Source organism: Portunus trituberculatus, chromosome 49 (assembly GCF_017591435.1).
Source record: "Portunus trituberculatus isolate SZX2019 chromosome 49, ASM1759143v1, whole genome shotgun sequence".
NCBI lineage: Eukaryota > Metazoa > Arthropoda > Malacostraca > Decapoda > Portunidae > Portunus > Portunus trituberculatus.
Window position 1 is genome coordinate 10,396,475 of NC_059303.1, and position 26,763 is coordinate 10,423,237.

At 42.0% G+C, this 26,763-nt stretch overlaps 1 protein-coding gene across 17 annotated transcripts in view; it reads right to left on the minus strand.

The window, feature by feature from the left end:
• The window catches only part of LOC123499346 (homeotic protein ultrabithorax-like), an 817,282-nt gene that overhangs the window by 198,778 nt on the left and 591,741 nt on the right, over window positions 1-26,763 (minus strand). Inside the window, exon 1 of one of the 17 annotated variants that reach the window (XM_045247245.1) lies at window positions 21,603-21,718. The exons of the other annotated variants lie outside the window; for them this stretch is intronic. The gene's annotated coding sequence lies outside the window, so the exon portion shown is untranslated. Of the gene's footprint in view, window positions 1-21,602; window positions 21,719-26,763 lie in introns of those variants that run through there. 17 annotated transcript variants of the gene reach the window in all.

Here is a 26,763-nt window from a genome sequence, read left to right on the forward strand (position 1 = left end):
TTTTCTTGACATTTTCATCAGCCAACTGTATTTTTTCCCTGAATATAACTATTACCACCATCCTCTTTCTTCCTTCTGATGGCTTCTCCCTACTCTCTTCTTGGACGTTAGAACCATTTACGCTCCTCTTCAGAAAAATAATAATCTACCAGTCTGCCTATATATTTACTGCAATATTCTGCTAAGACCTCTGCTATTGGTTTTGTTTATGTAATGTTATTCAATTTGCTATTCAGTGTTCTCTCCTTCAAAGATCCACGGCAATATTCCCTCTGTCTTCTCCCATACATCCTAATTATACGCTTTAAGCCTTTACTCTCCTTCCCCTCGTACTTTTTTCATCTCCCCTTCCCCTTCATCACTCATTCCTGCTTCATCTCTCCAAGTCGCTGTTCTCTTTAGAAATTCCAAGGATTCCTCAGGAGCTATACGTTTTCCCTTTCATTTTAATAAGAATCCTTCATGTTTCTCACCCTTCCAAGGTGCGTTTGGTGCATCCTTATTCGGAGGACATGTATTCATTCTTTTACATTATTCCTCAATACAAGTATCCACTCTGTCCTCGGATACTCTTAAGTCATCTGCTTTTATGGCTCACGACGTATCCAGTGGCGTCTGTGAGCCAGGAAAAGAGAAGCTAATGAACAGTCAAAGCAGGTCTGTCTGACATACGTGCGGTCTCCTTAATGGTGGCGACGAGATGTAAAATGCGCACCACCCACTACAGTGAGATTTCAGAAAAGCTTTACAAAAAAAAAAAAAAAAGAGAATAATCTAGGGAGAGACTAAAAGGCGTTGTCTAACTTTATTGTGTGTGTGTGTGTGTGTGTGTGTGTGTGTGTGTGTGTGTGTGTGTGTGTGTGTGTGTGTGTTAGGGCGCACACGTACGTACACACTTGTGTTCACATCTGTCTCTGTCTTTGTTTCTCTCATTGTCCCTCTGTCTACGTCCCTATGAGTCCGTTTCTCCGTCTTTACCTACTCGGTGTGTGTGTGTGTGTGTGTGTGTGTGCTCTCTCTCTCTCTCTCTCTCTCTCTCTCTCTCTCTCTCTCTCTCTCTCTCTCTAATTCTTTGCTTTATCTCCATTTCTATCTCCCTCTATTTTTTGCCGGCGCGAGCATCTTAAGTGCGGCATTCAAGAAGTCTCTCCCTCGTCGGGCAACACACAAGAGAGAAGTGATAGATTGTCCGCGTTTCTAAAGTACTAAAGGCACAATGCCAACACACTAAGTCTTCCCTCTGACGTTATGGACCCACAGCACACATATGGCATCTATCCGCTTCCCCCTTCCCGTTTTCCCGATGCCCTACACTTTCTTATACCTAGGCCTATGTTCATCAGGCTCTATTATATATTCTTATAGTCATCGCTGTCAACGTTTTCTTTCTTTTGCGTCTTTCTTTTACGACATTAGACATTGTAATCTACTATCTAATTTCAAAAGAGAACCCATTACTCTTCTCTATTTTATCTGCCTTCTACTTCCGTGTGTGGAGTCAGGCTTGCCATATCATCAGCTATCGTTGCATGATACAACCTTCATGCATTTACCCCAACATACTTTTTCATCTAGCACATCTGGCAGAAATGAAAAAAGAAAATTGATAATTACATAAAATTACTATTCGAAAACTTCCTACTATCATGTTCCTACTGACTCAGCCTATACACGCTTCATCTCTCCTTTGTTTCTGAGCACCAAAAGCACTACCTTCACATCCCTGCCGCCAGAAGCCCCCCTAGAGTCTCTCCTCCCGCCGCTTCCCTCAGAGACAAGCGGGGGCTCTGACGCAAAAGCAGTCCGACCGCCAGACAGATGGTGTGCTCAAGGGAGCTTCTATTCACTGCAACACTATACATAATTAGGAGCGACTCAGATATACATAATAAAGGCCAGATAGTCGAAGCAGAGCAGATGAGACGGCGAGGATGGATGGCAAAAGCGATAAATGAAGGAAATGGAGTCACCGGTGCGTGAAGTGTGATATAGAAAAAGAAACAAAATATGTGTTTTAGTTAAAGTATGTAGCTTAAAGGAAATAATGGTAATTTTATGTATTTTTATGAGCGATACGATTCATGTCCAAAACGCAAATGGTATGATGTAAACGTGACAAAGGAATGCAAGGAAGGCAGAGTAAAGAGTGTCGTATATAACAGATGTCAAACACACTCACTCAGTCACTCTAACACACACACACACACACACACACACACACACACACACACACACACACACACACACACACACACACACACACACATGAAAGCGCGCGTGTACGAGTTTTACAATAAATAAATAAACAAATCACTGGCATGCATTGCTATACGGAAAAAGTGCTGCAATAGACAAAGTAGACAAATAGATAACAAGCGGCAGGTCGAGAGAGAGACAAACAATGCGACCAATGACGGGGGAGACAAGTAGACAGAGGGCTGAGGAACACCTGCGGGAGTCTACACGAACGGTACACAAGCGGGGAACTCGTTAGGTGCGCCGTATAAATAGCCACGAGGGAACAGATAAAAATAGCCAGTGATACACAACGCGGATGGTAGAGTTAGCTTCTACTCACACACACATAAACACACACACACACACACACACACACACACACACACACACACACACACACACACACACACACGATGGAGACAGAGAGAGACAGCGGGACCTAGGCTTGTAACACACATTTAAACTGAGCGTATAAATCACTGTGAGCATACCTCAGGCCATCTGATTCACTTCTACAATGCAGCCATGTTTCTTCTGGACACATGCATCGACTTCACTTTATTTACACACCAACCGAATTTAGGAGACAACCTTCCAAGACTCTGGCCAGAGTTTATCAATTTATAAAAGTTTCCTTCGAGGGGAGCTGGGGATGGGCCAATGGGAGGGTGAGTACTGCCCACCCCACCCCTTCATCCACCTTCAGCCCACCTTTACAGAGTTAGGAAGTTCTCTCGAGTTCGTTTCTCTTTGGTGTCTTTTTTTTCTGTCTTTTTTCTACATATTTGAGTTCGGTTGTTTATGGTTTAAGATGCTCGAGTCGGCTTTTTCTTGCTTGTTTGTTTTGAAGGAGATTCGAAAGCGACACGAGGCGGTGATAAACTGCACGGTTCCTTAAGCTTGATCTTTCTCCCTCAGTATACAAACATTAGGAACTCGGAATACAAAGTCAACAACAACAGTAAAACAGCAACAACCTGAGAAGGAAGACAGGAACGATAATATGAAAATACATCACCAGTTTTCATCGTTTGATAATCAACATTTATTTTTTCCTCTTACGTATGGATTTAGTATGCTTTAACAAATTTATGGCGTCACTTCATCTTTGATATTTTCTCAAGTAAATCAAGACCGAGATAAACAGGTGGTGTTCGAAGAGACTGACTCTCAGGACAAGTAGGAAAAGGTATTTCAACGTCAGGCGGCCTCTCCTAGGGCCCTCTCATAAAGGCCTCAAGAAAGGTATCTCCGTGCCCCGTTTATCACTGTTCCCACGGCATGTGCTCCCCATGTGTTACCTTGATGGATATTTACGAAACGCTCAGGCTGATGCTCGCACAAACACCACCGCCAACGCCCCAACACCCCGCGAGGCAGACACGGCGGCCGCGGCACCATAGCGATAATGCTGTGGTGGTGATGGTGGTAGTAGTGGTAGTGGTGGTGGGCACTGTAATAACACCACTTTTTTATCTGTAATCTAAATATGCGTTACATTAATTCTCGCTGCACAGTGCAATATTAAGGGAGAACAAGTCCAGGGTGTGTTGCGTGGGTCTGGGCGGCAAGGCTGGTGCGGCCATCACAAGGGACACTCGCCTGCAGGACACGCCGCCACGCCCAGTGCAACAGTGTCTTCTGCTCTCTTCCACCATTTTACGCTTTCAAAGTTTCGCCTCAGAGCTGCTGGAAGGAGATAATTGATGCCCTCTAACAGTACTGAGTTACGTTTTTCTTGCCATGAATTCATAACTACTAAAATTGTCACTAAAGTAAGAAATGAAAAATCGAGGTAAAAAATGGCAGTCAGACGTCGGTGTTTTTCATGCTTTATGTACTTTGTTTACTTTGTTTGTATTTTATTCCGTGAAATACGTAAATTTAATTGTTGTAGGCTTCATAAAAACATCAATATTCAGCCGGGTTGACTTATTGCGACATAAATACAAACGGTTTCTCTTCATTAATTTTTGCTAGCGTTTTCCATTATCTGTTTTCTTCTTTCTCATGTAAATATATTTCCTGGTGCTGAGTCTCACAATCAGAGTCGTCATCTTATTCTGCCAGTTAATCTTTTCTCCTTTCTCTCTCTCTCTCTCTCTCTCTCTCTCTCTCTCTCTCTCTCTCTCTCTCTCTCTCTCTCTCTCTCTCTCTCTCTCTCTCTCTCTCTCTCTCTCCAACATTTAGAACAAACGGGAAAAAGAGAGCTATATATCACAAGACTATATGAAGAGTAAGCATTTCATCTCTATTAAAAACAGATATGACGAAGGCTCCTCACGCCCCCAAATATGAATTAGTGTCTGGGGGGGAGGAGTTTTATTACGCTTCTATTAATCATTCCAAACATTACAATTTTATTTTTTCCTTTATTTAGAAATGCCTTCTTCAACATTTTTTTCTTTTCCCATTCTCTCTTTACTCTATTATTCCTCTTTCTCTTTTTTTTTCTTCCCCGTCCTAACGAAAGGCTTGAAATATTCGTAAAATTATAATATATATTTTAGTTTTTTTTTTCTCTCTCTTTTTTTAGGGGTGCTGATTCATTGCTCAAATCTTGGTGACAGACGGCCTTAGCTTCAGTATATGAAGGACATTAAGCAAATCCCGAGAATGATATAAGAGTGAATTTTTGATATAGCGACTCTTCCTGCCCCTCTCCCGCCGGCATCCCGACAGCTCCAGCGTCTGGCTTGCCGCGTCCTGCCAATCTTAAGACACCCTCCACTTCATAACCAGAATTTCAAGCAGTCTACCTTCAAATAAAGCCACTGATAATAAAACATACAGCTCTATCTCCTGTATGCTTATTAGTATAAATAAAAACTTGAAGCAATATTTTGTTGCTTATTTGTGACTTATGTTATCACAATCATAGAAAATTTTTCATTATCGTCTTTCATTGTCATAAAAAAGAGGTTAATAAATTCAATAGCCATAGCTGGATTGTGTAAATCAGAGCAGGATACTGACCATTTCCGTTTACACGTGTTTGGAATTGTAAAACATCGAAAAAAAAAAGTAGTAGCTGTGATATGGATGTTTGAAATATTTAAGGGACACAAAGGGAAATATTAAGAGTGAAAGAATAAAGAAGGTTACAATGCCACTCATCCCTTCACTCATTCACGGCGACCTACCCACTCACTAACCATCTGAAATACTCACAACCACCCAACACATGCCCCCATACACCCACCCATCCCACACACCCAAACCATTAACAATACACACACAAACACACGCACACACACACACAAACACACCCATCCCACACACCAACCATTACCAACACACACACACACACACACACACACACACACACACACACACACACACACGGCTGGCTAGAGCAGCGGAGTTCCTGAAATTGTGATGGGACAGCAAAATATATCCCCCTGATAAATCACACTAGGAACAGTTGTTGGCCGTACCAGATGTGGGTGATGGTGGCAGTGGTGGTGGCGGTGGTGGTGGTGGTGGCGGTGGAAGAAGAGATGGTGCCAGTGGTAGTGGAGGAGAGGAGTATAGTGATGGTGGTAGTGGTGGTGGTGGAAGAGGAGATGGTGCCAGTAGTAGTGGAGGAGAGGAGTATAGTGATGGTGGTAGTGGTGGTGGTGATGGTGATGGTAGTGATAATAGTGGTAGTGAGTGTTACTATAGTGACAGTAGTAATATTGCTTTGGCTTGTAGTATTTCCCTTCTTCACTCATTAAAACCACTAAAATGCAGCCCATTCTACGATAAATATCAAACACTATAGTCTCTCTGTATATATGAAGATCCTTTTAACCTTCTCTTAACTCCTTAAATTCTTCAAAGATCTTATTTTCCAACACAATTTTTCTAATACATAACCAATTATTTTCACCATTCCCCTAAAAACATGAGTAAAATACACTTACATTCACGCATTACTTTCCTTCCCTTAAACAGTGAAGTGCAATGATAATCTGCTCCTCTGTTAGCAACAGCGTCTGAACCGCGCGGCAGGATGAGTAGAAAGGAGCAATAGGGGAGAAGTGGGACGCGGGACGGGAGCGGGAGAGATACTTTATTGAGCTCCAGGACCGGTCGTGTGGGTCAGGGTGCAAAGGACGTGTTTATGGGTAATACATGTCACTGAGCTCCTACTACCTGTTACTTTAGACACACAGGTGAGGAGTTACGTGAACACCACTAGAAATAAATTGACTAGAAGGAAAGAAATGAAGATGATAAAAAAAAGAGAGATAGAGACAGGGTTATTTATTCATCAAGGTTGACGCAAGCTGCTCTTGCTGAGTATAAGTTACACATTATCTGTCATCAGTACGTGGCCATCCATCACTCATTACATCGAGCTCCCCACCATGCAAACCCTTCGTTAGCATCCGTTAAGGAAGGAAAATGCGAACATTAAATTAGTGTCAATTTTCACTTATTAAAAATGATAATGTGCAGTCTAAGTTATGAGCGTCTCCCCTGCAGTACTTAGTCAAGGAGTAGGAGCGAGGACCTTCCCTTTCCCGCTGATGGAGATATTACGGATCCCCAGCACTCTGGTTAAATAAAGCAAGGCAAACACTGCCAATGCTCCCCTCCGCCCTCAGCTCTCTTGTCTTCCATAAACCAATAAGAGATTAAAGTTCATCAATTCCTTAGTATTGTTAAGTAAAAAATAAGTAAACGACCTTAAACAAGACCGGACGAGTGTCATCACACCCCCATAAACGAAAAGATCACGAACGGCTCCACACAGGAAGGTAAAAACAATTAACTCTGTGATGAAAATAAAACCCTTTAAACCAGAACAAAGTCACTAAACCTTTACCTTTCACGAGAGACAATGAGGCATTAATTCTTTAATAGTTGGGAACTTCCTATCATACCTTAAGACTCCAACCTTCAGTACAAAACCGACTCTCTCATCACCAAAACCACCGCTATGGCATTACAACTACAACAATACCACTGCCAACACACACACACACACACACACACACACACACACACACACACACACACACACAGTCTTCCTTCCTTCCTTACCCTCCGCTTTCCACAGGTGTCTCTTTATCTGCTCATAGTCGACGCCCAGAACCACACTCTCTGCATTCACCCGGACAGAAATGGCCCGTAAAAGTGAGTGCTTTGGCGATAAACTCTCAAGCCCCCGACCCGCTCCTCCGCGGATGAGAGGGAGAGGACGAGGAGGAGAGGGACAGGCAGGGGAGAGATGGCAGGGAGGAGAGGAGGAGCTTGTTTATGCGCTGAGGTCAAGGGGAAGATGAGGTGTAGCAAAATGGATTGAAGGGGAGAGTAAGGAAGGAAAGGAGGAGAGAGAAATGATGTTTGTGGCATAAAGGTAAGAATTTAGAGGGTGAAATTTTACAGTGAAGTTGATAAAATAAATAATTAGAAAGGGAGAGAGAGAGAGAGAGAGAGAGAGAGAGAGAGAGAGAGAGAGAGAGAGAGAGAGAGAGAGAGAGAGAGAGAGAGAGAGAGAGAGAGAGAGAGAGAGAGAGAGAGAGAGAGAGAGAGAGAGAGAGAGAGAGAGAGAGAGAGAGAGAGAGAGAGAGAGAGAGAGAGAGAGAGAGAGAGAGAGTAATCTTGCATAACTTCCATGTAAACATTCAACATGCTCTCGAAAATCCTGTCCTACCTACCAACAATGAGTTTAACAAGGCATTAACAGCTATAAAGTGTTGAAAATATGTGCAGTGTATTCCTCCTCTCTCTCTCTCTCTCTCTCTCTCTCTCTCTCTCTCTCTCTCTCTCTCTCTCTCTCTCTCTCTCCGACTACGAACACATTCCAATTCATTGATATCTCTTTTAAAACACCAATTTAATTTTCCATATTTATGAACAAATAGTCCCCCACACTACGAGTGTCCTGACAAACAAGATACAACAACAAACTTTACCTCAAAGTCACCACCAAGCCCCCTTTCCCCCTCTTGCCCTGCTCAGCCCCGTCCCGTTCCGGCCTGACCCACCCAGTCCCCCAAAACTCGCGCGGGCCCTAGTTTAAGTGGTCTATTCAGGGGTCGTAAAGAAGCTCGTTGGTGTAAGTTGATGGTCTCTTTTACTACTGGCGGGGCGAGGTTGGCACGGCCCACTGGAATTTTAGCAGATAGTGGGCCACGTTCATTCAGGAAGAGGAAGGTGGTGATTTTATGAATGAACTTTGGGTCAGGGAGAAGTGAAAGGAGAAAGAGAGAGAAGAGCACGTAGTAGTAGTAGTAGTAGTAGTAGTAGTAGTAGTAGTAGTAGTAGTAGTAGTAGTAGTTCTGTAGTATCACTAATTTGTATGGTTTACGTAGTTTTCTTTCAAACTAAACCAATTTACAATATGAAATATATAGTTTTAAAAAATCACGTAGAGTTGGAAAATTTAATGGTAGCATCGATTAACAAAATAGATATATGTCAGTTACATAGCAAAATCTGTCCTGCGATATCGCAAGAATTACTACAAGACCAAATTATGATCCATAAGACTCAAAGCGGCAGGAACATGACATAATCTTGTCACTTTTGCTGTTACTGTCCTTTCTCTCCACATTATGGTTTCTCGCTCGAGAAATCACTTTATAACAGACACGAGCATGAAAGAGAAAGAAGCAAAATTATGCTCAGGAAGGAAATGCGAGGCGAACATATCGGAACATATGATCCTTGAAAACCAAGATAGAAACCAAAATGATGAAAGGAATGAAAGAGAGGGAGTGTGGATAAGGGAAAGGGAGCAAGAGTGAGAGGGAGAGTGAGAGGGAGAGTGAGAAGAGCGAGACAGAGAGAGAAGAGCGGAGCCTTTCATTGGCGGCCATTTTGGGTAGTTTATGGGGCCGAGTGAAGGTAATATTGCCAGGGAGGCGGCGGGGAGGTGGCGCGGTGTGAGTGCGTGCGTGTGGCGGCCGGCAGAGGGTCCCGCCACGGACAATCCCCAGGTTTTGTTGCTCCAGCCATGAGTGGTTTAGGAGACTGTGGCTGCCATGGGGGGCGTTGTGGTGGGACGGAGCACGTGCCCCAACAATCAAGGAGGCAAGAGAACAGGCTGCGTTGGAACATTACGAGCTGGTATCTCCAGAGTCAGACAGGAGAAGAGGGAGGAAGGACGAGGCACGGAGGGAAGGGAGGCATGGAGGGAGGAGGGAAGAGTGGTTTGTCGCGGCCCGATCGTAACTTTTGCTTCTCAACGAGCAGGTGAGATGGGACGGCGTTATTTCACCTTGTTGTAAAGTGCGAGCTGTTGATTGTGGGGGATGCGGTGGGTTGTTTATGTTGCTATTGGTAACTTATGTCACAGGGGCGGGAGGACGGGTGGAGGGGACGGCTGGCGGCACATGGTGGGACACTGCTGCTCCCCGCCAGGTCAGTCCGAACGGGAATTTGTGAATATTTTACATAATATTATTTCATTTCATGCATACTATTATTGTAACGGATATATTTTTTATGTATTTATTATTTTCATAGATATTACCTCCTCTACAGTGTACAATTAAAAAAAAAGCGTTTCTAATTTATTTACCAAACCGTAGTCTGTTTGACTCCAACATTTTACTCAATGGATTAATTTCCGCAAATATTATTTCACCATAAAATAGTAAATGTTTGTCAGGCAAACGATCAATATATATTAACTCAGCTGATGTAATGATAATAAATTACCTGCACTGTTAGTACTCATAAATTCAGTATTTTGTTATTATTCCAAGAATAGTCGGAAATGAATAAATACGCAAATACATCACATGTAATCGCTCATCCCCAAACACACGAAGAGCGGCACACTTTATTACCAAAGAATCAGCAGAGCAGAGTTATGACTTCCGCTGTCTTGTATCGGCAAGCTCATCCTCACCTCCCTGGAGGCAACCGGCACACAAGCAGTACCTGTCCCACCAGACCCCAAGGAAAGGCGGAGCGCACACCCGCCGCCGCAGCACCGCCGCCTCCTCTATGCCCGCCGCTGCCCTGCCGCCACTCTTGCCGTCACTTGGACTCATCCTCTTACACTCACTTCTGACGCTATGCACCACTTAAGACGGAATTTGTCACACATATCAGTCGAATTATTGCAAGTGGTTAGGTTTCAAGTTACCTAGGGTGAGATAGGGAGGGAGGGGGCAGTGGGAGTGACAGAGATAACGCCCTGGGTTCTCCTCCATCACGAGGCGAGGCTCTTTGGTAATCACTCATAGGGGACAATATTACCCAGCGCCGTGCGGTTCCCCTGAGAGTGATCAAGATGGTGGTGGTGGGGACTAAGACATTTTTTTTTTCTTTTAGCATCATCTAGGTTAAAGCCTTGTGATTAAGGACATCAGTCACTTCCAATATCAGCATGTAAAATATTGGAAACGTTAAAAAAGCGACCGCAGTATTTATTACCCCTGTACTTTCACCCTTCCTTCTAGTCCTCCCAGTCCATGCCTTCACCACAGCGGCCCTTGTACCGCATCTTACTTCCGTTCACCCGACATTACTCTCTCTCTCTCTCTCTCTCTCTCTCTCTCTCTCTCTCTCTAAAAATATAGCAAAGAATAAAAAAATCTCTCGAAAGTCAGAAAAAAAGAAGACGTTATCTATACAAGTAAATCACATCCTCATCGTAAAGCAAAAGAAAAAAGAAAAAGTATAAGACAATCGACAAGATAATTGAACCCGCAAAAAGGAGAAAGACCCAATAACCGTCAGGCGCCAGGAAGCATAAAGCGAGGTAGTTACTGGCTAATCACACGACTCAGGCAGCAACGAGAGCCAGACGACAGACTACGACCGGATAAATAGAAAACTTCCGGGCTCCTGCATCCGCCACGCCAATTATCGGACACCTGCAGCGATTATCAAGCCGTGCAGCGCGGTGACGACGGGCGGCGAGGCGGAGGCGGCGAGGCAACACAGACAGGCCAGCGTCGATGATTAGAGGATCATGTGGGGGATTATCATACACTATCAGGCACGACGGGACTGATCGAGACCTGCCATGTCTCGTGTCTCGGCGTCATGAGCGACACAGCATCAGGAGAGTGTGAAATATTGAGTTATTCTGCGCCGCGGTATTGAATTGTGTTGCAGTGCACGTGTTTTGATGAGTTGGTGTTGGTTGACATACATACAAATCTTGGTGCGGTAGACATACACGAGAAATACTAAGTGCAATACTGTATCGTCTTAATTTGGCTGACTACATAAGGCTGGCTGGTGTCAATTATTGTATTAGCTGGAAAACTTATGAGAGATCGAGGAGTAATTAGATGAATTAAGAAAAAAATATCTATCATACATAGGTTGCAGATTATTTGACGAAACCCAAACTATAGATGCCACGCACGTAATTCATTCATTTATGTAATTTGCAAGGCTACAAATTTTCGCTACACATGTCGCAAAGTTACATAAATAAACAAAAGCCTCACGCAAAACTATCACAAATAACTCCAAGCTCGACAAATACGTACCCTGAAGGCTGTTTACAAATATATACACTGGATATCACTGGGTTGACACGATGCGTTTAATATTTAACACCAGAGAACTTTATGGTTATCAATAATATATGTTAAAAAAATGTGAGAACAAGCCATTAAATATTTTACAAGGTGGCAACTGTTCTTTGAAAATACGAGTATATATATTTCCGATAGATTTCCAGTAGATACACACACACACACACACACACACACACACACACACACACACACACAGTCTCTCTCTCTCTCTCTCTCTCTCTCTCTCTCTCTCTCTCTCTCTCTCCCTCCAATTCCCCTTATCTTGCCCCACTTTCGGTACTTTTAGGTGACGCTCAGGACCCTATTGGCGCGACGTCCCTCACTGACCCTCTCCAGGTGGGCCCTTGGTACTGATCTGTATTGGTTATCAGTTACCAGTGTATCAATTCGCCCAGCGTCGCGGCGGTGAAGCGGCGGAGGGAGGGAGAAAGAGGGACAGCGGTGGTGACGTCACAAATAAACAAAGTAGGTGCCATGAGTCGCTATTGTGGTAAGGAAGTTGTCTCGTGTTTACTGTGTGCGTGCGTGTGTGTGTGTGTGTGTGTGTGTGTGTGTGTGTGTGTGTGTGTGTGTGTGTGTGTGTGTGTGTGTGTGTCCAATGTATGCATGCACAGCTTTGCACGCTACTATTTTACTGTAATGTTTCCTCCTCTGATTACTTCCTCGCAGGTCCTCCTTCCTCTTCCCTGCGCCTCCCTACGGTTAAGGTCTTCCAGCAGCGGACCGTTCATGCAATCATAAGTAAACAAGTCACCGGGGACATCATATTTATCACCAGGTGGACAACACGACGGTTCTAATGTCCCTTTGGATGGCTCTTTTTCGTGGCCCATTCACTGCACTCCCACCCTTCTTGCCCTCCACCCAGGGATCCATGTTGCCTGGTCTGTCACACGTGCCCAGGTAAGGAGAGCCACAGTACACCAGCATCACCTTCATCAAGGGCCAGGTAGATTATTCATTACAGGTATGTGATCTTATTCATCGGAGGCGCGAGAGATTTTTCAGCGGAGATATATCTGTGTGTGTGTGTGTGTGTGTGTGTGTGTGTGTGTGTGTGTGTGTGTGTGTGTGTGTGTGTGTGTGTGTGTGTGTGTGTGTGTGTGTGTGTGTGTGTGTGTGTGTGTGTGTGTTTCAAGGTGTGCACGCGTACGTCTGCATTGATAGGTAAATTATCGTCATAGATTACTTCGAAGTATCCATCACTGGGTATAGAAACCTCTCCAGCGGGGGTCCATAACCTTAGTAATTACGGTGTATCAGTGTATTCACGAAGAGCCACACCGCCATATTTATCACGAGTGCAAGAGCTTCTTCATAATGAGTATATGAGGTCGTTCATCACACCGTGCATCTCCTTATTCACCGTGCTTAAATCCCTGTATGAGTATATCGGATAAATCACAAGGATGGTAATCGGAGCGTTATGAATGACTACAAGGATAAGTAGATTAATCATTGGCTTAAGAGAATACCTGGTCGTGGCCGCCCTTTCCCCCGGTGTGAGGCGAGGGGCGCGGCCTTACGGGAGGCATCCATAACTCACCCCTTGATGACTCCCAAAATGTGTATTAATTAAACTACCTTGGGTATACAAGGCGGGGGGAATGTCTTCACTATACAGATGCAAGTCCCTGATTTACTCCGTTCAGGATTACGAGACCACTTGATTTATTGGTGAATTTTGAGACTGCCATCCTCCTGAAGCAGCAAAGACACAGGGGAAGTGTGAGAAACATGTGTTCCTTGTAAAATAACGTACTTATCATTATACTCTATTAAAAAATTACCAATCCGCGCTCAATAATATATAGTCTCTAAGAACTAACATTCAAAAAGTGAAGTAACATATTTCTCTAGGGAAAACTGATAAAATAATAAAAAAATCAATTTGAATAACGTCTGCAAAATTATCGCTAAGCAGAAATTAAAAACACATTTGTCTAGTTAAACAAACAGTAAGAACAGCGAGATAATTGATCAGCTGGCAAATAAATTCTTCTAGCCTCAGCTTCCTAGCAAGTCTGCACGACGCCACTTCCTTAACACGGACTGGGTGCTGTCCTTTGCCATTCGTCTCTGGCTTGTTACTCCCTCTCCCTTCAACATGAGCACCTCTCAAGGCCGCCAGGTATAGCTTCAGCTACTTATCGGGAGCCTGAACCACCCGTCCGTCAGTGCTCCTCTCCACCGCCCGCACATCACCTCGCTTCCACTTCACCGGACACCCTGCCTCTCCAAAGTCACTCTTGCTCCCTTCGTGACCACTATGATTTGCCAATGATGGGAGCATGATGAATAACAATTACATAATAATGAGATTTTTATTTCTACATTAAACATCTGTACACTCTTTTCTCATGAACTCAATTTACGATTCCAATTTCGCATAGCGGCATTTTTGAACAGTGAGATTTTCTTTCATTAGCGCAGTAATTTCAGGGTCGTTATTTCTTATAACCCTGTTAAAGTCTGTCACGTCGCCTGGTTCTCTTCTCGTTATCCTCTCGCTAGCTGCTCTCATCTCGCCTCCCCCAGCACCTGACACCGACGCCCGGGGGACACATAGCCAATTAGCTTCCTGTCATTCACAATTTGGATGTTCGTAAGCTTCTCACGGCGGGTTTCGAACATATTTTCCTTTATATTTCACAACATCGTTCTGCAGAATCGTAGGTAATTATAACATATTATCATTTTACTTTCTTCTGGAGAAGCATTTTAATCAAATTATTATAAAAACAAAACATTTAGAATCCGAATCATAAGTACGGTATAATGAAAGCCGCAGCTTCTCCCAAGGTTACTCGTTATCTGCATCCGATCCCATTGCAACCCTTGTTTAAATAATGAAACCAACTCAACTTCAGTTTTGACAGTAACGACGAAGGCCTCTCTGCGTCCATCACGTCCCTCCGCCACCACACATCACTGCCACTCCTCTGCTACGTTTCCTCGGGCCGCCCTTCAGCTTGACTGACTCTGAGTAACGGCGCCGCCACTTGTCTGGCATGTGGTATCGATAACTAAGCAAAGACCAGATACGTGTCGCCATGTTAAAGTCATTGGAGCTTTTTTTTTCCAGTCCAGCAAGTCACTAGTGATGGAGTGTGAGGCAGAACGAACATACAAATATAAATAATTACTTTAGAATGTAAGCTAGTTATGCATGAATATTTGTTGTGATCTGTTTCAAAGCACAAAATATTTTAGAATAGGTCGATGCTTCAACAAATAATAAATAATGTATTTAGAAGCACTAAACTGCTGAGTATGATTCATAACTTCTCTTGTAACCAAATGTTTATCACATGGTCAACTTTATCAAAAGCCGAAACTTTTCAGGCATCTTGTTCTTCATCCGGTGAGAAAAAATGCACTGTTCATACTCATATTACAAGAAATGATACATAACCTCTCGAGTCTAGCAATGACTCAAGCAACATGATAATAAAACTATTTTAAAAACACTCGATGAATTATTGACACCTTTGTCCTAACATGCATCTTTTAATCTGTAGTTTCCACACACTGTACTCGCCAGTGACTGCAAATTATACACACGAGAAGTTTACTATTAGAACGTTGCAAGACATATTAATAACTTGATGCACTGGTGAGGAGTTTTGCAATATGGCGTCTGTGCGCGGCTGACCCTCCATACAAGAGCCCGCCCAGTGGCTCATCAGAATCCTAACAGGCCTTTTACCCAAGCTGCTTCGATCGGCTCCCTTTTGTGACAGAAAGGGAGGGAGAAACAAAGAGGAAGAAGAGCAGGAGGTTGAGGGGAAAAGAAGGGGAGCAGAAGAGGGGAAGGGATACAAGAGGGGAGGCTAGACGACGTAAATCTCTGTACGTGTAGGTAGGGGTGGAAGAAGGGGAGTGACACACACACACACACACACACACACACACACACACACACACACACACACACACACACAAAAGTGTTCACATTATTGCTCTAACTCTTTCCCGCGGCTACAATATAAGAACCACACCCTTGCCCTCCTGCTGGGGGTATTGGTTCTCGATAGCAGCACCAGCAGGGCCTCGGCTTGTCTGGTAATGGGTCAGGGTTCAGAGAGGCACTCGGCGCACTCATTTTAATACAGCAGGAGGAAGAGGGGCTTCAGGTGGCGATGTCCTTCGTGAAAGAGGCACATTTAAGGTTTGTTTCCCTCAGCAGACAAGATAAATGTGTGTGCGTGGGTCGTGTAGGTCGTACGGGTAGTGTTCTCCCGGGTCGTGGTCGTCGTTGTAGATTCCTGAGAGATATACAGCTGTCCATCCCTTCAAAAGTAATGACAGAGAGGAGGGACAAACTAACAGAGTATTCTCAAAGACAAAGTCAAGTTACTGGCAAAAGACAAAGAGCAGTAAGTCAGGGTATATTTCTTAGGTAATAGTAACGGTGTGTTTATATGGGAATTCGGGTACTGAATGCATATTCTCGAGGGATGTTTTCATGATGGGATTTTTCTTTTAAGAATTTTTGCTCCTCGAAAGTGCTCAGTGTGCCCAAGTTGGTATGATGGACGATGCTCGCTAAAAACACACTCTAAAACTTTCATGGAGACGCGGTTTTGCATAAAAGACGACTACGGAAATTTTTTTTCAGACATAAATTTCGATATTTTTAATGGTGTTCTGCCACGCCCATTATACCTTAACTCGACTTGAAAATATAATTATCGTCTATCCGAGTCAATACTGAAAATATTCCCCTCCATATAAATCAATACCGATAATAATAAATATAATTTTTGTCAAACATACCTTTAGCAGAGACAACAAAATATATCGTCGCATATCAATAAAACAATATATACACACATTTATTGAATTATTGGTCCTGACACGAGAGCAGAGGCAGATTCTACGACATTATTTACACACACTTATTTTAATCGTGGCGTAAACATAACACCTATTTTAATTGCACAAAGATATAATGCGAAAACATCCATCCATATACACCACCCAGACAGCAAGGTACCAATCCACCCATCCATCCATCCACTGAAATAACATATCCACTCTTCCTCCTTTTCATTCACATACAAACACACATCCACTAAGATACCTATCCATCCACCCTGCATCAACACACACAAACCCACCCAGCCACACACACAAACACACACACAAGTTATTGCTCGGAACCCACACTTTGAACAGAGACAAAAGGTAATGTAAACAATCATGGCCAAGGGAAGCTCGCCGAGTCCTGAGGATCCTTCGTTCTCCGAGCAATAAGTTGGAGGGAAGAGGAACGAGCCGGTGAAGGAAGAGGAGGAGGGAGAGGAAGAGAAGGAGGAGGAGGAGGGCGTAGGGAGGAGTCGGGCGTCCTTGGTGTACATGGCCATAGCGCCTACACCTTCCCTCCCTCCTTCCCTGTCACCGCTACGCCGCTACACCCACAGTTTACACACCTTCTACATCCTCAGGCCACACCTTCTACACCCAAACTGTTGCGGCGAGTTTGGTTTCCTCCTCGACTGATTCACTAACATGTGGTATCGTGGGAGTGGTGCTGATAAACGGGGAGGATGAGAGATGAAAGAATACTCCCTTGTTATCCTCCATTCCTTTCACGATTTGATATTATACATCATTATTTTCACGATCTGATATCCAAATAAGACTGAAATTTGTTAGCAACAAATTTATTTTTACGATATGCTACAAGTTATCAGAAGAAGAAATTCAGTATTGAAATCTCCCATTAGTGAGTGGTATTAATAAATCATAGTCTTTCATTGTAGCATAATGCTCTGTGTAAACTGATTATCTCGGTATTGTTTTAGATTATGAGAGGAAAATAGAAAAAACTAAAATCATAAATACATAAAACATATAAATAAGTGAACAACATGGATCATAACAGTCATATAGTGAGTAAAGCGATAAGCGATAATGCTATGAGGAACATTCAGCTCATTTCTCCATTCAACAATTTTTAAAAATCAAATGCTTGTATGATAAATGAAGGAGAAAAATTATATTGACCTTATTACTAAACAAGACAAGACAATTAGCAAAATAAAACCTAGCGTCAACCTAAAACACACACACACACACACACACACACACACAGTCTTCACATTACATCTAAGAACAACGACAACCAAACACTTCTCGTCTTCCTATTTTCTTTTCTCCATTATTGATCGCCTCTATTTTCATCCTGCCGATTCTCTTCTTCTCCTCCTCCTCCTCCTCCTCCTCCTCCTCCTCCTCCTCCTCCTCCTCCTCCTCCTCCTCCTCCTCCTCTTCCTCTTCCCTCCTATACACTCTCCAATAAATGAACAATTTCAGAGAGGACAGGAATAAATTTAGTCGGAACTGGAGTCGGCCTCCGGATTCTAGCAATTGGAGGGTCAAGCTGGTCTAAGCTCTCTCTCTCTCTCTCTCTCTCTCTCTCTCTCTCTCTCTCTCTCTCTCTCTCACTTTATATCTGTTTTTGTTTTTGTCTATGTCTTCAACTGTCTGGCTATTTTTCTCGTCATTCTATATCTCTGTTTGCCTGTGTCTTCCCCCTTCCATCCCTTCACTCCTTCCCTATCTCTCTCTCTCTCTCTCTCTCTCTCTCTCTCTCTCTCTCTCTCTCTCTCTCTCTCTCTCTCTCTCTCTCTCTCTCTCTCTCTCTCTCTCTCTCTCTCTCTCTCTCTCTCTCTCTCTCTCTCTCTCTCTCTCTCTCTCTCTTGTAATCCATGAGTTAGTACTGGAGGGAAATTCTCACTCACCATCCTTCCTGTTTCCTTCGTTTCCCATTCCTCGTCTCCTCCTTCTCTCTCTCTCCACTCCTCCGCCGGGAGATACGCGTCCCTCGGTAGGTACAGTGGCTCCATATTACACTGAATTTAGTTAATGTCGTTACTTTAATGGAGCCTCGACCTCGCTGAGATAAGACCGCCTCCAAGCTAAGGACAGTCTAGAGCCACCTGGTTCCTGAGTCTCTAGCACTCCGTCGTCTCCTTTCCTGGCGAAGTTACCGTTTCAGGAGTTTGTTTCCGAAGGTATTAATGTATCACTTGCATCCATGTAGTAGTACTCTCACTGAAATCACTGTGCAAAGCGTCCGTTTCTAGTTTTTTTTTCTCTCTCTTTGTTGTCTATAACACTAAAAAGATTCACTGACAACTCACGGAAAAAAATGATAGTGTAAAAGGAATTATAGGCTGTGAACGTGTGTATATCTGAGAAAGAAATCACTGACACAATACATTATTTTTTCTCAAGTGATGTGATACGGACGTTGAAGGCGCTACGTGAAAAAAAGGCCCGTGAGGAATACAACGCAGGACTCCATTCATCAGACTAGAGTGTTGCGTCCTTGGTTGGGATAAGAATGTTTTCCCAGCGGCGTGAGTGGCGGGCGGGGGCGAGTGCCGCTGCTGGTCACAGAGGCACCACCTTCACATCCACACCTCAGCCTCAACTGCTGTCTACTGCCTGAAGACACTCCCCAGCAAGCATTGAGTCCTGTTTATAATAAGTAACACCATGGAAGGCAAAGACGTTAGGAACAGTGGCCGTGGAACTCAAAATTGCTGCCATGTCTGAAGGTTATCACTCAAAATTTGCTTACACTTGTCTGGTTAGTATTTCCCGTGATCATACTTCCTGATTTAGTTGTCCAAAGAACTTAATATTACATGCAGTTAGTGAGGGAGGTGTGAGAGAAGTGTGAGTGGGAGCAAAAGGTCTTAGGGGGAGAGAATGACCATGATTCAAGAGACGAGCAAACACAAGCGTGATCTGCATGAGACCGTACTGGCAGCCTCACACGTCCAGACACTGCCAGAAAAAGTCTTGGCACAGAACACTCACGGAAAAGGCACAACACCAACAGGTAATAATGCAACTTTGGCAATTATTCAGGAACTTTTAGAGGCACATTTATATTTCTTTAGTCGGAAAATACGTCCAGCAAGTTATTTCTACAATTTATCGCTGATTTTATGATAACTTCCAAATACGAAAGGAACATGGAAGAATACTATACCCGTGCTGATGTGTGCCGTGCTAACGTATGAGTGAAGGACAAGACGTGACTGCACCGCGAGTTTTACGCTTCACGAATACTTCAATTACCGATGTAAACTTTCACTAATCCGCTACTAACATTACGCAACATTCACCTGATGTAGACTGTGTGTGTGTGTGTGTGTGTGTGTGTGTGTGTGTGTGTGTGTGTGTGTGTGTGTGTGTATGTGTGTGTCAGTGAGCGTTGTTAACATTCCACTTTACGGTCTACATAAACATTTGATACTCAATTCAATATAGTGTAGATGAGCCTTTTTTACTATTTATTTATTTATTTGACTTTTGCAGCTCAACATTATGTTAGTGGCCGCGCGCCTTCTGGTGTGTGAGTCCGGAGGGAATGTTGTTTAATATTTGATATCCCTTTCTTTGTTGAAATATTCATATACTTACACTAAGTGACGATAACTTCCTGCGATTGCTGAGGTTTTGACATACATATGAGTACATTGTCGCTATCATGTTGTTGTAGTTTTATTATTATTATTATTATTATTATTATTATTATTATTATTATTTTCATTATCATTGTTATTACCAGCATCATCATATAACATTAATGATGACCAGTATCTTTTTTTAGCATACCTCAGATTATTGCTGACTCATATTTTAATAGCTAATAAACTTTATAGCAAGGAAGAAAAAAATAGTTCACAAATGCTTGAATAATTTTGACATGGTGCAAATATTAATGCCGTGAGAATGTCATAGGTTTAAATAATTACATTAATGATGCTCCGATCAAGCCGGGATAATTAGCCGGCAATAAGGTTAAAGCACTCGGCTTGTATTTTATTGCTGCAGAGCCTCGGTGAAATTATGAGAGGCGCGCCATTCACATTATTAAGAAGGTATTTGAGCGATTTAGATCATGTCATAAATAATACACTGAAACCTCCTTTGCTGATCTCCTTGATCCAAGTTATGCATCATACACTAATTCATCCTTCATCCTCTGTAGAAATTATTCAGACGACTCTGAGCACAGTGTATCTACAGCGACAGACGGGGCACTTTATGGCCTCTCGGCGACTGTCCGATATCCCGCATGAGCCACCAGAAATGGCCTCAATATTGACAGGAACAAAAGCTGGATCACAAAACAGACGACACACTACTGTGAGCACTCGACGCTACTTGGTCACCACCTAAATTTTCCGAGGGTTTCAGCGAGAGGACAGACTTTACTTCATGTAGTAACGTCCAGAGAAGAAAGGTCGTTGTCGAGTCAAATTTAATACGTGAATGATGATGCAATGATGCGTTAAGCAAGCAAGGAGGGGGCCTATGGAATATATGTTTGCCTGAAACATCTGGACAGAGGGAGAGAACAGGCGCCATCATGGGGTGAGGGTAAGGGAGTAAAGGACGTGAGTGGTCGGGGAGCTTCGGGGCCACATGTCCACCGCGGCAACGGTCGGCTGTCAGGGAGGCTTATAGGCCGATCGTGTACTAGAGCTGGAGAGGCCAGGGAGGAGGTGGCCGTGGAGGGACTAGGCTCCCACCCACCCCACCAAGCCGCCCCGCGAGCTCGCCCGCCCTCCGTGCCCCACACTCATAATCTAGGGGTCATTAACGCGGCGGCCACTAATGAGGTAAACATGATATGTACCACCAAGCTCACCTACACTACGGTCTTGTTCACGCGACCTATGGATACCTTATTGCTAAGGTGTCGCTCACACTGTCCGCTGAGATAGATTATTGTACAGGGTTATCGAAGCGAGCGGCGGTCGGCAGCTGGGCGCTAATGCGAAACCACAGAAGACATAAATATGACAGCCGCACAACGAATGGGTGTCCTACCTTAACGTGGGGAGTCGCGTAGGACTCCAGGACTTGTGACCCAGCGTTGGGGGCTTGCACGGGTGCCAGAGGAAAAGTGTGGCACCACTGGCGACAGAGCGAAGAGGTCCCTACTGATGTTGCCTCGTCGGCGCCGCGACTGGGTGTAAACAGTGGAGTGGCGGGGTTGAGAACCTCAAGAGGGATGACAGGAGTCGGCGTGGCCAATGCTTGTCCTGAGTCACTTCCGTCACCACCGCCCCCAGTGCTGTGCCACACACATTGCCCTGACGTGTTGCTAGCAATGACCAAGTTGCGGGTCCTGTTAAACGTTTATTGTGTTGGCTCGTGTGGCCGAGCGGCCCGAGCCAGGTAGGGTCACGTGACGAACCGCCAGCCAATCGGCGCGCTCCTAAGTTGAGCCCGGCGCCTGGGAGTAGCACTCGGCCTGCAACGTGCACACCGGACCGCCCACGCCGTCTTACCTACATGTGCACTGTGCACAGCGACACTTACACCCATAGAATGGTGACAAGTTCATTATGATGATGGCAGAAATTGCCATAAATATACTTTAATTACAACCGTATAAGGAATCAAATATATATATCGGTTAAGATCATTCCAATCAACAAGGCGTCACTTACTAGGAAACAGCCTCGTGTCTGTCATCTACAGGAGGTAGTTTTCAGCAGGGAAAGCGTGTGGGGATTTAGGAGGGTGAGGGTGAGTGTGAGCGCAGTCCCCGCCCCGCTGGTCCTGTCCTGCCCTTCCCCTCCCTCTCCCCGACACCTCACACGCTCCACAGCTCCGGCCAGACACTTGCCGAGGCTTCACCATCCAAACATAACTTCACAGCATTTGTAAATAATAACTCTCATGCAGTTTTCTTAGCATTTCGTCTTCTCGATGTCTCGGCAGTCAAGCATAGAATGAAAATCTGTCATTTTTATGACGTTAGCACTCCATCGTTCTCGAAGTTTCGCCTGATAACTTTGGGTTTGACAGTATGGACATCAGAAATAAAGTCCCATCTACAAGCATATCACAAAGAAGCCGAGGTATAATTTATGAAATAGAATACATATAATTTGAGGAAGTAAATAATCCCTTGTGACGATAGTTTGTGTAATGTTCATTTTTCAGCGGCGGCCGCAGCCCACCTAAGGTATTAATCACTCCACCAGACCGCTAAATCTTGCACAACTACCTTGGACTCAATAATGGCGTGTAAACATATTTGTCGCCCATCTCAGGCTTCCAAAGAGGTGAGTGGCAGCAGAGCAATGGTGCTCCTGTTTTCTACATCAATGTGGGACAATAACAAACACCGAGAAGGGGAATCAATAGGTCACTTCCCTTAACATCTACATGAAGAAACGAAGGAGCCACCAGACCTAGTACACAGGATAAATCAACACTGCAATACTTCACAAGAAAATATCCATCACAGTGAACAATGAAAGTATCAGTGAGTAATAAAAAAAAAAGGAATATATGTCGCACTTAGGAATAAAAAAAAAAAAAAAAAAAATCGAGGAATGAAACAAACATGCATATACAAGGATATCTAAGAAATATCAGGCAACTGAAATATATCCTAAATGACATTTTCAATATATGTCTCTATCAAGTACTCGTCTGTGTTCTAACGTCAAAGTGCACATACTTCCCATGAGAAAGTGAGGTGCACTGCGTGGTTTAGACTATACACATTAATATGCAAGGCTTTAGTGTGTGTGTGTGTGTGTGTGTGTGTGTGTGTGTGTGTGTGTGTGTGTGTGTGTGTGTGTGTGTGTGTGTGTGTGTGTGTGTGTGTGTGTCACTGAGCGGTGTAATTGACTTGAGGAGCTATGTTAGTATGGATGAGGGTGAAATGAGTAACTCATCAACAAGACTGGTGACTAAGATGAGTGACTCCGTAACGGCACGAATAACTCCGGACACAAGACAATAAAAAATAGTCTGGCAGAAGTAACGGTAAGGAATGTAAAATAAAACAATTAAAAAAGAGCGACTGCCGCGACTTTATTATTATTCAGACACCTATTTCACAGGCTGAGTCTCCATTGTCTCAATTACAAGTGATTACCTGCGAGTTACGCGGCTTTGGCGGTGGCGCAACGAAAACTTTTTAACAGCTCTGGTAATATCGTAAATCTATCGGAGGGAAAAGAGAGCGGGAGAGGCAGCAGAACAAATCAGAACTATTATGCTGCGCCTATTACAAAGCCTTCAATGGTTAAAGCGTAATTTGCACACGTTAGCGAAGAGATAGGGACGTAAAGGTAAGAGTACTGCATGGTGGCGTGCGTGGCGGCATTCACAGGTCTGTCTGAATGTTTATGATGCAAACATGGTTACGGAAAGAGATTTAAGAAATATGTCTCGCTATCCTCTCGTCGGATCTGTGACGTGAACTGATAAAAATAGGAATGTCAATAGACTGGTATTAAAGAGATTTACGATCACTTAATGAACTAATAATAAAAAAAAACTACTAGTTAGTAATCTAAGAATGAAAAAAAAAAATACAGAAATGCAGTAACCGCGGCGAGGAATAAGCAGCCATCGGTAAGTCAGCAAAGGTAAACATCATGTAAATAATGCAGTTGCTCTCCCTCGCTCACTCCGCCGCCCACGAGAAGCGGACCTGAGATCCACAGGCGAAAGTAAACACTGGTCGTGGCAATTAAGGCCAAGACAGGCCGGACACACACCTGGCCAGTAAATCATCCATAGACTGGCACTTAATATTAACGCGTCGGCTAATTGAGGACTGTGTGTGTGTGTGTGTGTGTGTGTGTGTGTGTGTGTGTGTGTGTGTGTGTGTGTGTGTGTGTGTGTGTGTGTGTGTGTGTGTGTGTGTGTGTGTGTGTGTGTGTGTGTGTGTGTGTGTGTGTGTGTGCATGTTTTGCTTCCCTGTATTCTATACTAACACGCAGGGAATAACTACAGACATTCAGAACACATAAATTCATGCAGTGGTTAATTAGAAGTAAGAATCGAAGTTCCCTTACCATGACGCTGGACTATTAATGGTCCGGCCGCCGAATCTCCACTGCATTTCAAGTACTACACTAGTTACTGTATCAGGCATAATTATTCAAAACCTTACGCATTTCCTTTTTTTTTTGTATTAAAAAAATTAGCACAACTCAATGGGAAGAAAAATGGAAAGAAACTAATAATTTAATTACATGTTTTGTATGCAGTGCTGGTTGGGCAAAAATATAAATATTTATGAAATAGGCTAATGAAATACGATGCAAGGTCATCGTGCCTACTGAAGGGTTATATTGCGTAAAACAACGCCCCTTTACATACATGAATATATACTACAATGTGATCTATCTATCGATATATATATATATATATATATATATATATATATATATATATATATATATATATATATATATATATATATATATATATATATATATATATATATATATATATATATATATATATATATATATATATATATATATATATATATATATATATATATATATATATATATATATATATATATATATATATATATATATATATATATATATATATATATATATATATATATATATATATATATATATATATATATATATATATATATATATATATATATATATATATATATATATATATATATATATATATATATATATATATATATATATATATATATATATATATATATATATATATATATTTCTTTTTTTTTTTTTTTTGGTAAATTGAAATTGTTTGAAAAGTCAACATTTGCCTGCAAAGCACAAACACTTACATAAAAAGAAATCAAGCTAACAAATCACTTAAAACATGCAACAAATAAACAAATAAAAATAAATGAATAAATACCAGCTAAATAATCACGATCGATCACTGAATCCTGAGAGTGATTTGTTGTATTAAATAAAAGACTCTTGAACTCAAGACAAGTATCAATGCTGTTGATGATGACAATAATAATTATTATAAAGATATATAATAATAATAATGAAAATATTAATACCAATACTACTACTAATAATAATACATGATAACAATATAATAATAATAATAATAATAATAATAATAATAATAATAATATAATAATAATAATAATAGTTATCATTATTATTATTACTATTATTATTATTATTATTATTATTATTATTATTATTATTATTATTATTATTATTATTATTATTATTATTATTATTATTATTATTATTATTATTATTATTATTACTGTTATTATAATTACTATTAATAAAAACAGTAGTAGTAGTAGTAGTAGTAGTAGTAGTAGTAGTAGTAGTAGTAGTAGTAGTAGTAGTAGTAGTAGTAGTAGTAGTAGCAGTGAGGTAATAATAGTAAAGATAGCAATAGTATCATTATTACTATCATTATCATCACCATCACCATCTTCATCTTGAACATTTAAAGAAATAGTAGCAACGATGTTTTATATATATATATATATATATATATATATATATATATATATATATATATATATATATATATATATATATATATATATATATATATATATATATATATATATATATATATATATATATATATATATATATATATAATAAACTATTCATTTCCATCAATAATAAGTACACTCATTATTTTTATCAATACTTGTTACAAGCTTAGCAAAACAACAACTCCAAACTACTACTACTACTACTACTACTACTACTACTACTACTACTACTACTACTACTACTACTACTACTACTACTACTACTACTACTACTACTACTACTACTACTACTACTACTACTACTACTACTACTACTACTACTACCGGTGCTATGAAGAAAAATATCCATACCTCTCATTCTCCTTGTCGATGGAAATCAATCGTTCTGGTTTACTTCAATAAGGGAAAACAAAACGAAACACTATGTACTCACCGAATGGAGCCACGAATATCACAATCTACACCAACACTCACCTGCAAAAAAAAATAAAATACAAGTAAATATTAGATTTTCTTTATTTCCTTATATTCAAAGTGTCTTACAGGTTGCATGTGTTCTGGACCTTATATTTGACTGCCCTCATTATAATCAAAAGGATTAATGTACATAGATAAAAAAAAAAATGTACTATCAATAAATTTCCTTATTGCCCACCTGTATATCTCTATATGGTTTATTTATCTATTACCATT